Raw genomic sequence first — 11,992 nt, 5'->3', positions numbered from 1 at the left:
ACCCTTTTCCCCACATCCTCGCCAGCACTTGTTGTTGTTTGACTTCATAATGGCTGCCAATCTTACTGGAGTGAGATGGTATCTTAGGGTGGTTTTGATTTGCATTTCTCTGACAGCTAGAGATGGTGAGCATTTTTTCATGTACTTGTTGATTGACTGTATGTCCTCCTCTGAGAAGTGTCTGTTCAGGTCCTTGGCCCATTTGTTGATTGGGTTGTTTGTTCTCTTATTGTCTAATTTTTTGAGTTCTTTGTATACTCTGGATATTAGGGCTCTATCTGAAGTGTGAGGAGTAAAGATTTGTTCCCAGGGTGTAGGCTCCCTATTTACCTCTCTTATTGTTTCTTTTGCTGAGAAAAAACTTTTTAGTTTGAGTAAGTCCCATTTGTTGATTCTAGTTATTAACTTTTGTGCTATGGGTGTCCTATTGAGGAATTTGGAGCCCGACCCCACCGAATGTAGATCATAGCAAACTTTTTCTTCTATCAGACAGCGTGTCTCTGATTTGATATCAAGCTCCTTGATCCATTTTGAATTCACTTTTGTGCATGGCGAGAGAAAGGGATTCAGTTTCATTTTGTTGCATATGGATTTCCAGTTTTCCCAGCACCATTTGTTGAAGATGCTATCCTTCCTCCATTGCATGCTTTTAGCCCCTTTATCAAATATAAGATAGTTGTAGTTTTGTGGATTGGTTTCTGTGTCCTCTATTCTGTACCATTGGTCCACCCGCCTGTTTTGGTACCAGTACCATGTTGTTTTTGTTACTATTGCTCTGTAGTATAGTTTGAAGTCTGGTATCGCTATACCGCCTGATTCACACTTCCTGCTTAGCATTGTTTTTGCTATTCTGGGTCTTTTATTTTTCCATATGAATTTCATGATTGCTTTCTCTATTTCTACAAGAAATGCCATTGGGATTTTGATTGGCATTGCATTAAACCTATAGAGAACTTTTGGTAATATCGCCATTTTGATGATGTTAGTTCTGCCTATCCATGAACAGGGTATATTTTTCCATCTTCTAAGATCTTCTTCTATTTCTCTCTTTAGGGTTCTGTAGTTTTCATTGTATAAGTCTTTCACCTCTTTTGTTAGGTTGATTCCCAAGTATTTTATTTTTTTTGAAGATATTGTGAATGGAGTGGTTGTCCTCATTTCCATTTCAGAGGATTTGTCGCTGATATACAGGAATGCCTTTGATTTATGCGTGTTGATTTTATATCCTGCCACTTTGCTGAATTCATTTATTAGCTCTAATAGTTTCTTTGTAGAGCCTTTTGGGTCTGCTAGGTATAGAATCATATCATCTGCAAATAGTGATAATTTAAGTTCTTCTTTTCCTATTTTTATGCCTTTAATTTCTTTCGTCTGTCTAATTGCTCTGGCCAGTGTTTCGAGAACTATGTTGAAGAGAAGTGGAGAGAGAGGGCATCCCTGTCTTGTTCCAGATTTTAGAGGGAATGCCTTCAGTTTTTCTCCATTCAGAATGATGCTAGCCTGAGGCTTAGCATAGATTGCTTTTACAATATTGAGGTATGTTCCTGTTATCCCTAGTTTTTCTAGAGTTTTGAACATAAAGGGATGCTGTACTTTGTCGAATGCTTTTTCCGCATCTATCGAGATGATCATATGGTTCTTATTTTTAAGTCTATTGATGTGGTGAATAACATTTATTGATTTCCGTATATTGAACCAGCCTTGCATCCCAGGGATGAATCCTACTTGATCATGGTGTACAATTTTTTTGATATGTTTTTGTATCCGATTCGCCAGAATTTTGTTGAGGATTTTTGCATCTAGGTTCATTAGAGATATTGGTCTGTAGTTTTCTTTCTTTGAAGTGTCTTTGTCTGGTTTAGGTATCAGGGTGATGTTGGCCTCATAGAATGAATTTGGAAGTTCTCCCTCTTTTTCTATTTCCTGAAGTAGCTTGAAAAGTATTGGTATTAGTTCTTCTTTAAAGGTTTTGTAAAATTCTTCTGTATACCCATCCGGTCCTGGGCTTTTCTTAGTTGGTAGTCTTTTGATGGTTTCTTCTATTTCCCCAATTGATATTGGTCTGTTTAGGTTTTCTATATCCTCCTGACTCAATCTGGGCAGATCATATGACTTAAGAAATTTATCTATGCCTTCCCTATCTTCTAATTTATTGGAGTATAAGGATTCAAAATAGTTTTTGATTATCTTCTGTATTTCTGAAGTGTCTGTTGTGATATTGCCTTTTTCATCCCGTATGCTAGTAATTTGAGTTCTCTCTCTTCTTCTCTTCGCTAGCATGGCTAAGGGTCTGTCGATTTTGTTTATTTTTTCAAAGAACCAACTTTTAGTTTTGTCAATTTTTTCAATTGTTTCTTTTGTTTCGATTTCATTAATTTCAGCTCTGATTTTAATTATTTCTTGCCTTCTACTTCTTTTGCTGTTGTTTTGCTCTTCTTTTTCAAGGATTTTGAGATGAAGTATGAGATCATTTATTTGTTGGTTTTTTCTTTTTTTAAGGAATGAACTCCAAGCAATGAATTTTCCTCTTAGAACTGCTTTCAATGTGTCCCATAGATTCCGATATGTTGTGTCTGTGTTTTCATTTATCTCTAAGAATTTTTTACTTTCCTCCTTGATGTCTTCTATAACCCATTGATCATTCAGTAACCTATTGTTCATTCTCCAAGTGATGTATGCTTTTTCCTTCCTTCTTTTATCGTTGATTTTCAGTTTCATTCCATTATGATCAGATAAGATGCATGGTATTATCTCTACTCCTTTATATTGTCTAAGAGTTGCCCTGTGACATAATATATGATCTATTTTTGAGAAGGATCCATGTGCTGCTGAGAAAAAAGTGTAACTGCTTGATGTTGGGTGGTATACTCTATATATGTCAATTAAGTCTAGGTTATTAATTGTGTTATTGAGTTCTATAGTTTCCTTATTCAACTTTTGTTTGGAAGATCTGTCCAGTGGCGAGAGAGGTGTGTTGAAGTCTCCCATGATTATGGTATGGTGGTCTATTAGACTCTTGAACTTGAGAAGAGTTTGTTTGACGAACATAGCTGCACCATTGTTTGGGGCATAAATATTTATGATTGTTATGTCTTGTTGGTGTATGGTTCCCTTAAGCAGTATGTAGTGTCCATCTTTATCACTTTTGATTAACTTTGGCTTGAAATCTATTTTATTTGATATGAGTATGGACACTCCTGCTTGTTTCCGAAGTCCATATGAGTGATATGATTTTTCCCAACCTTTCACCTTCAGCCTATGTATGTCTTTTCCTATCAAATGCGTCTCCTGTAGGCAGCATATTGTTGGGTCTTGTTTTGTGATCCATTCTACTAGCCTGTGTCTCTTAATTGGTGAGTTTAAGCCATTAACATTTAGGGTTATTATTGAGATATGGGTTGTTCTTCCAGCCATATTTGTTTATTTCTGTTACTAAACATGGTTTGTTTTCCTCTTTGATTATTTTCCCCCCCTTTACTGTCCTACCTCCCACTGTTGGTTTTCATTGTTATTTTCCATTTCCTCTTCCTGTAATGTTTTGGCGAGGATGTTTTGAAGAGATGGTTTTCTAGCTGCGAATTCTTTAAACTTTTGTTTATCGTGGAAGGTTTTAATTTCATCTTCCATCCTGAAGCTTAATTTCACTGGATACACAATTCTTGGTTGGAACCCATTTTCTTTCAGTGTTTGAAATATGTTATTCCAGGATCTTCTAGCTTTCAGAGTCTGTGTTGAAAGATCAGCTGTTATCCTGATTGGCTTACCCCTAAATGTAATCTGCTTCCTTTCTCTTGTAGCTTTTAAAATTCTCTCCTTATTCTGTATGTTGGGCATCTTCATTATAATGTGTCTAGGTGTGGATCTCTTATGATTTTGCACATTCGGCGTCCTGTAGGCTTCTAGGATTTGGGATTCTGTCTCATTCTTCAAGTCTGGGAAGTTTTCTCCTATTATTTCATTGAATAGACTGCTCATTCCTTTGGTTTGGAGCTCTGTACCTTCCTGTATCCCAATGACTCTTAAGTTTGGTCTCTTAATGTTATCCCATATTTCTTGGATGTTCTGCTCATGGTTTCTTAACAGTCTTGCTGAGCTGTCTATGTTCTTTTCCAGTTGAAATACTTTGTCTTCATTGTCTGATGTTCTATCTTCTTTTATTTATTTATTTATTTATTTATTTATTTGTTTTAGTTTTCGGCGGACACAACATCTTTGTTTGTATGTGGTGCTGAGGATCGAACCCGGGCCGCACGCATGCCAGGCGAGCACACTACCACTTGAGCCACATCCCCAGCCCTGATGTTCTATCTTCTAAGTGTTCTACTCTGCTGGTAGTATTCTCCATTGAGTTTTTAAGTTGGTTTATTGCTTCCTGCATTTCTAGGATTTCTGTTTGTTTGTTTTTTATAACCTCTATCTCCCTGTATAGTTGATCCTTTGCTTCCTGGATTTGTTTGCGTAATTCATTGTCGAAGTGATCTTTCATTGTCTGATTTTGCTGTTTAATGTCTTCCTTGATACTCCAGATCATCTGAAGCATGTATATCCTGAATTCTTTATCTGACATTCCATCTGCTGCAGCTGTTACCTCTTCTAAAGTTGCGTTGACCTGCATTGCTTGTGGTCCTTTCTTTCCTTGTCTTTTCATACTGCTTGCGTATCTTTCCTGCAGGCGCGGGCGGCGGCTCTGCTCTCTCCTTATTCCAATTGGGGTGTCATGGCTACCACGCCGGCAGGCCACCAGGCCTGATCCGCCGGTCGGTTGCAGGTTTGCCTACCCTGCAGGCACGGGCGGCGGCTCTACTCTGCCCCTACTCCAAATGGGGTGACGTGTCTGTCGTACCGGCAGGCCACTGGGCCTGTCCCGCTGGTCGGTCGCAGATCTGCCCACCTTTCAGGCACGGGTGGAGGCTCTGCTCTGCCCCTACTCCAATTGGGGTGTCGTGACTACCCCGCCTGCAGGACGCTGGGCCTGTTCCTGGCACAGGCGGCGACTCTGCTCTGCCCCTACTCCAATCAGGGTGGTGTGTGTACCACGCCGGCAGGCTCCTGGGCCTGATCCGCCGGTCTGTCGCAGGTCTGCCTACCTTGGAGGCGCAGGCGGCGGATCTGCCCTGCCCCTCCTACCACGCCTGCGGACCCCTGGGCCTGATCTGCAGGTTGGTCACAGGTCTGCTCACCCTGCGGGCACGGGTGGCGGTTCCGCTCCGCCCCCACTCCAATTGGGGTCACGTGGCCACCACACCGGCAGGGCCTGATCTGGGCATGGGAGAAGGATCTGCTCTGCCCCTACTCCAGTTGGGGTGACGTGTGTACCACACTGGCAGGCCACTGGGCCTGACCCGCCAGACTGTCACAGGTCTGTTTACCTTGCAAGCACGAACGGCGGCTCTGCCCTGCCCCTCCTACCACGCCCATGTACCACTGGGTCGCGGGTCTGCCCACCTTGCGGGTGCGGGTGGCGGCTCCGCTCCGCCCCCTCTCCAATTGGGGTCACGTGGTCACCACGCTGGCGAGCCGCTGGGCCTGCTCCGGGCGCTGGTGGCGGCCCGGCTCCTCCCCTCTGGCTCGACGACAAATTGAGGAGACTCGGGTGTCTGTGCCTCACCCCCCCTACCAGGAGACCAACTGTTTCTGTCGCCGCTGGTATTGATGAAGTTCTCTCCTCCGCCGCTTTCTGATGACATCAGATCTCTGCCATGTTGGTATCCTATGCGAATGGCAGCATTTCGTTCCCCTTGCCGGGCAACCATTGCAACGGGTGAGTCCTGACCGGCCCTCAGCAGGACCCGGACCGAGAAGCAGTTTCCGCGGGCTCCTAGCCCCGGGCCAGGGATGTGCAATATTTTAATTCAGCGTTTTTCTTTATCATTAAGAGTAAAACCTACATCTCTAATATAGAAAGTAAGTATACAACTTTCTCTAGGGTTTCAAAGCATTTGATTAAGTTGCAATTGGTAGTATGAAGTTATTTTAGTCATAGAAGAGCAATGAAGCTTTTAAGAAAACTGAGGCAAATAGTCCACCCTCTAAATTCGTAAAGCTTTGCTTGATTCAAGTACTTTTGAAGATGCTACCCTACCCTGCACACAAACAATTCAAATGCACAATAATAATACAGTTGTGGTGCTTATGCTACTACTGTGACAACATATGGCATGCAAAATAGGTACAACTATAAAAGGGGTGAAGTACACAGGATCAGGAATCAGACTGCCTGGATTCAGATCTTGCCTCCACTTTTCTGGCTGTGTAATGCTGAGCACGTTACTCAACATCTCTGAGGAATGGAATTCTCAATAGTCCCTGGCTTATGGTGCTGTTGTGAGGGTTAAATGAGATTGGGCATGCTCACAAATTAGCATAAAGCCTGGTATTTCATAAACTCAAAGAATTACAGTGAGTGGCAGAAAACATTTATGAATTCTTTTAAAAAAGCAATATAAGATAGAATTTCACATTGATTGATGCAAGATATTTTCTAGGCCAATCAAAATCACAATTTCAGTTATATTTTCTGTTAATTTTTGATTTTGAAAGTTTTTAAACTTACAGAAAATTTGAAGGAATAGTACAATGAACACCGATATTCCCTCTTCTGGACTCACCAATTGTAAATATTTTGCTACAAATTATGTTCTTTGTGTCTATACTCAAGCTGGTATGCACTCACAGAAACCATTCTTAAATTCTGAAAAGTATTTCATCTGCTTGTCTTTAACTATTCTATTTTCCCCTTAGGCTTTTCTATCAATATGGTCTGCTTTCAATTTTTTAATCCCTTTGAATATAATTTGCAGGTTATGTTACTCTTCAAAATGCAGTTCCTAAGAACAAAAGCAGTGTTTTTCATAGACATAATTTTAGATATGAGAAAATTCATTATTCCATATTATTATTTCATAGCCAGTACAAATTCAAACCATATTCAAGTTCTCTAGTTACCTTAAACACATTATACACACATGTATATTTATTTATTTCTATACAAAATGCAAACTTGCATTACATCCGTTACTTTTAACCTACCTCCCAGAGTAGGCCACTAACTTGTAGAATGTCTTATGTTTTTGATTTGTTTTCCTCTTGTGATTTCTTGTTTCCCTTCATCCTGTATTTCTGGAAACTTAAGCCTAGAAGCTATCTAGATTTCAATATTTGTAGAAAGAATATACCACAGATATCTTCATACTGCTTCATATCAAGAAGACATAATGTCAGATTGTCTGGTTATGTGTAATACTAAGTTTAATCCTTCCATTTTTAAGCAACATTTATTCATTTGTAATTAGTAACTAATCTGTTGGATGATACTTTGGCACCTATTCTGACAAGCATTTTGTTCCCCTCAAGTTTTATATCAATGGTTTTAGCTTTCATTGGTGATCCTTGCCTGAATCAGTTATATTATACTATAGGCAATACCAGTGCTTTTAAGTTTCCATATGAGTGTCTGAATATTCAGGATAAAGAAATGAATACAATAAGGCTAAAGGGAAACAGGAACACCTAAAAGTTGAGGGAACCCAACAAAGGCTATGTGGACTCCTACACCATTGTCTCATTTTATGAGTACATTCGCTTCTATAAGTTGATCTAATAAGACAAATATTCATTCAACTCTTCTATTGGCTGTATATGTTGGTCAGCTTTCTGCTGCTGTGACCAAAATACCTGACTAGAACTCAGAGGAGGAAAAGTTTATTTTTGGTTCACAGTTTCAGGGGTTTAGTTCATGGTTGGCCCACTCCATCACTCTGGGTCCAAGATAAGGAGGAGCATCATGGCTGAAGTGCATGGCAAAGGAAAGCTGCTCAGCTCAAGGTAATCAGAAAGCAAAGAGAGAGAGGGGAAGGGGCAGCAGGGAAGAAGATTCCTTCCAGGGTACACCCCAAGTGCCCTACCTCCTCTAGCCATGTCCCACCTGCCTACAGTTACCACCCAGTCAGTCCATTCAAACTAGGATGGACCAATTAGATTACATCTCTCATAATCTAATCATTTCACCCCTGAATATTCCTACACATGGGAGCTGAGGGGGAATACCTCATATCCAGTGTTATGACACTGGATGTGACAGATATTACATTAGAAATATAAAATAGAGATAAAACATGCAGATTTTACCCCACAAACAGCTTTCTAAGAGAGTTAAAGGCATAAAATGTTACATTCTTGACAGAATAAATATAGAATATCAGCTTGAGGTGGAAGGAAAAGGGGTAGCTCAAAAATGAGAACAATTAATTCTAATAATTCAATTCAGAGAAGGGGAACTGTTCAGGAATGGATTCATGGTGGTGATATTTGAGTTGAATCTGAAAGCAGGTTAGTGACTCGTGTAATGGTTGAGAGAGAAGGTGATGAGTAAATAAAGACATGGGCATCTGCTGCTGCCCTTCATTGTCTTCATCCTTATATCAGCATGGTGCCCTAGACCTAAAATAGTCACTCTTATAAGTACTCTTAATGCTCAGATCTTGACTTCTAAAATACCATTTTCCACTAAAAGGAATCAGGGCTCCTGGAATTCCAGGACTGGATCAGGAAAAATGTGAATCAAGCCTGGACCATCTTGTAGTGTCAGAAAATAAGAATGTGTTCAAAAAATTAAGGGGCCATGCAAGGATACAAGAGGAGTTCCAATGACTAACTCTGGAACAATTTTAATAAGGAAAATTATAGTAATAAATTATAACTCATACCATGAGTCCAAGCAGAAATGAATAAACAAACAGAAGGGGCAGCTCTTCCATTTAGAATTCTATTAACAAGTGTAAAAAGATGAAAACCACAATTAGAAATACCATGGTCATAAAGATTTCAAGAAAGGATCATAAATGGATGATAGAACTTGTGGGCAAAATGTGGTGAAAATTAAGATATTTAAATATTCTCAAGGTATTGTGCTATAACATACTTAATCCATTATCAAGGGGAAAGTAGTAACTTCACAGTGAAGAAATCTAGTACTAAAAAAAAAATCCTAAAATTCAAATTGAAGCAAAAAAGATTCTGAATAGTCAAAATAATCCTGAGCAAAAAGAATAATGCTGGAATTATCACAACACCTAATTTTAAAATATACCTCAGAGCCGGAATAATAACAAAATAACAGTATGGTACTGCCCATAAAAACACAAAACTCAACTAAAAGTGGATCAAAGAGCTAGGTATTGGCTCAGACCCTGCAAATGCTAGAAGAAGAAGAAAAAACAAACAAACAAACAAACGGTAGACTCAACACTCCAACATGTCAGCTCAGGAACTTTAACAAGAATCCTAAAGTGCAAGAGGTAAAACCAAAAATCAATAAGTGAAATGGCATCAAATTAAAAAGCTTGTGCACAGCAAAGGAAACAATTAAGACTATGAAGATATCCAAGTGCCACTGGCACATGCCTATAATTCCAGTGGCTTAGGAGGCTGAGACAGGAAGATCGTGAGTTCAAAGCCAGCTTCAGCAAAAGCGAGGCACTAAGCAACTCAGTGAGACACTATCTCTAAATAAAATACAAAACAGGGTTGGGGATGTGGCTCAATAGTCAAGTGCCCCTGGTACCCAATTTAAAAAAAAAAAAAAATGAAGACTAGGTCGATAGAATGGGAGAAAATCTTTGTCACCTTCTCCTTAGAGCTTTAATCTCCAGGATATATAAAGAACCCAAAAAACTTAACACCAAAAGACAAATAACCCAATCAATAAATGGGCAAAAGAATTAAACAGGAACTTTTCAAAAGAAGAAATACAAGTGGTCAATACATGAAAATGTTCAACATCTCTACAAATTAGAGAAATGCAAACTAAAACTACATTGAGATTTCATCTCACTTCAGTCAGAATGGCAATTATCAAGACAAATAACAATAAATGTTGGCGAGGATGTGGGCAAATAGGTATACTCATACATTGCTGGTGAAACTGCAAATTGGTGCAACCATTCTGGAAAGCACTATGGAGCTTCCTCAAAAAGCTAGGAATGAGGGCTGGGGCTGTAGCTCAGTGGTAGAGTGCCTGCCTCACACGTGTGAGGCACTGGGTTCGAGCCTCACATCACATAAAAATAAATAAAGATGTTGTGTCCGTCTACAACTAAAGAAAAAAATAAGGCTAGAAATGATCCAGCTATTCCATTCCTTGGTATATATCCAAAGGACTTAAAATTAGCATACTACAGCAACACAGCCACATTAATGTTTATAGCATACAATTCATAATAGCCAAACTATGGAACCAACCTAGGTGCCCTTCAACAGATAAATGGAAAAAGAAAATGTGGTATATATACACAATGTAATATTACTTAGCCATAAAGAATGACTTTATGGCATTTGCCAAGGAAATGGATGGAACTGTAGACTATCATGCTAAGTGAAATGAGTCAGTCCCAAAAAGTCAAAGGTAAAATGTTTTCTCTGATATGTGAAAGCAAATAAAAAGTAAGGAGGGTAGATGAAAAAAGAATAGAAGAAAGATTGGTGGACTAGACAATGGGGAATTAGGCAAAGAGAGGAGGGATGGGATAGGGCAAGACAGTAGATCAATTCTAACCTAATTTTCCTATGTATATATACAAATATACCACAGTGAATCTCACCATCATGTACATCTACAAGACAGTAATTAAAAAAAACAAAAAACCTAAGTAAATAGCAGGAACATCAGTAAAGTAGAGGGAAACGAAGGGCGGGGGGAGAGGAAGAGGGAAGGGAAAGGGGAGTACTGGGGATTAAATTAGAAGAAATCATATTCCATGCCTTTATAATTATATCAAAATGAATACTATTATCATGTATAACTAGGAAGAACCAATAAAAAATAAAAGTTGAATCTATTTTTACTTGGCAACAAACCCCAGACAGACATGTAGGCCAATGTAATAGAAGAGAGATCACAGGTAAATCCTGAGGGCTCCAGGTATGTGATTCTTGACAAACATGCCAAAAATGTACATTGGAAGAAATGTAGCCTCTTTTGCAAATGGTGCTGGGAAAACTAGATAGCCATATGTAAAAGGCTGAAACTAGATCCCTGTGTCTCACCCTATATAAAAATCAGCTAAAATCCAGCACAGCGGCACATGCCCGTAATCCCAGAGACTCAAGAGGCCAAGACAGGAGGATAGAAAATTCAAGTTCAGCCTCAGCAACTTAGTGAGGTCCAAGTTCTCAAAAACTTAAAACGGATCTTTTCCTCAAAAAGACCTAAAGGGGACTGGGGATGTGGCTCAAACGGTAGAGCGCTCTCCTGGCATGTGTGGGGCGCTGGGTTCGATCCTCAGCACCACATAAAAATAAAAATGTTGTGTCCACCGAAAACTAAAAAATAAATATTAAAAAATTCTCTCTCTTTAAAAAAAGAAAAGAAAAAAGACCTAAAGGTAAGGTCTGAAACTTTAAAACTGTTAAAAGAAAACAGGGGAAACATTTCAAGACATATGCACAGGGAGTGACTTCCTTTATAGGACTCCAAAAATCTGGAAGTAATAGCAAGAATTGACAAAGGGAGCTGCCAACAAATTAAAAACCTTCTGCACAGCAAAGGAAACAGCAGAGGGAAGAAATAGGCTACAGACTGGAAGAAAACCTTTGCCAGTCAATGAAACAAAGGATCAATACCCAGAATATATGAAGAACTCAAAAAACTTAACACCAATAAAAAAAAAAAAAAAACAACCTAATCAATAAGTGGGCAAATGAACTAAAGAGATACTTTTTACAAAAAGAAGCACACAAGGCCAATATTACATGAAAATGTTCAATATCTTTAGTCATCAGGAAAAGGTAAATCAAAACTACATTGAACCAGGGATAGTGATGAACATACATGTCTGTGAACCCAAAAATTAGGGAGGCTGAGGCAGGAGGATCACAAGTTTGTGGCCAGCCTCAGTAGTCTCAAAATAAAAAATAAAAAGGACTCAGGATGTAACTCAGTGGTAAAGCACCCTAGTTCAATTCTCAGTACCAAATAAAACAAATACCAACAAAC

The sequence above is a fragment of the Marmota monax genome, unplaced genomic scaffold, assembly GCF_021218885.2.
Source record: "Marmota monax isolate L192 unplaced genomic scaffold, Marmota_monax_Labrador192_F-V1.1 WCK01_AAM20220418_F8-fsc00013, whole genome shotgun sequence".
Lineage (NCBI taxonomy): Eukaryota > Metazoa > Chordata > Mammalia > Rodentia > Sciuridae > Marmota > Marmota monax.
This window is presented reverse-complemented; position numbering follows the sequence as displayed.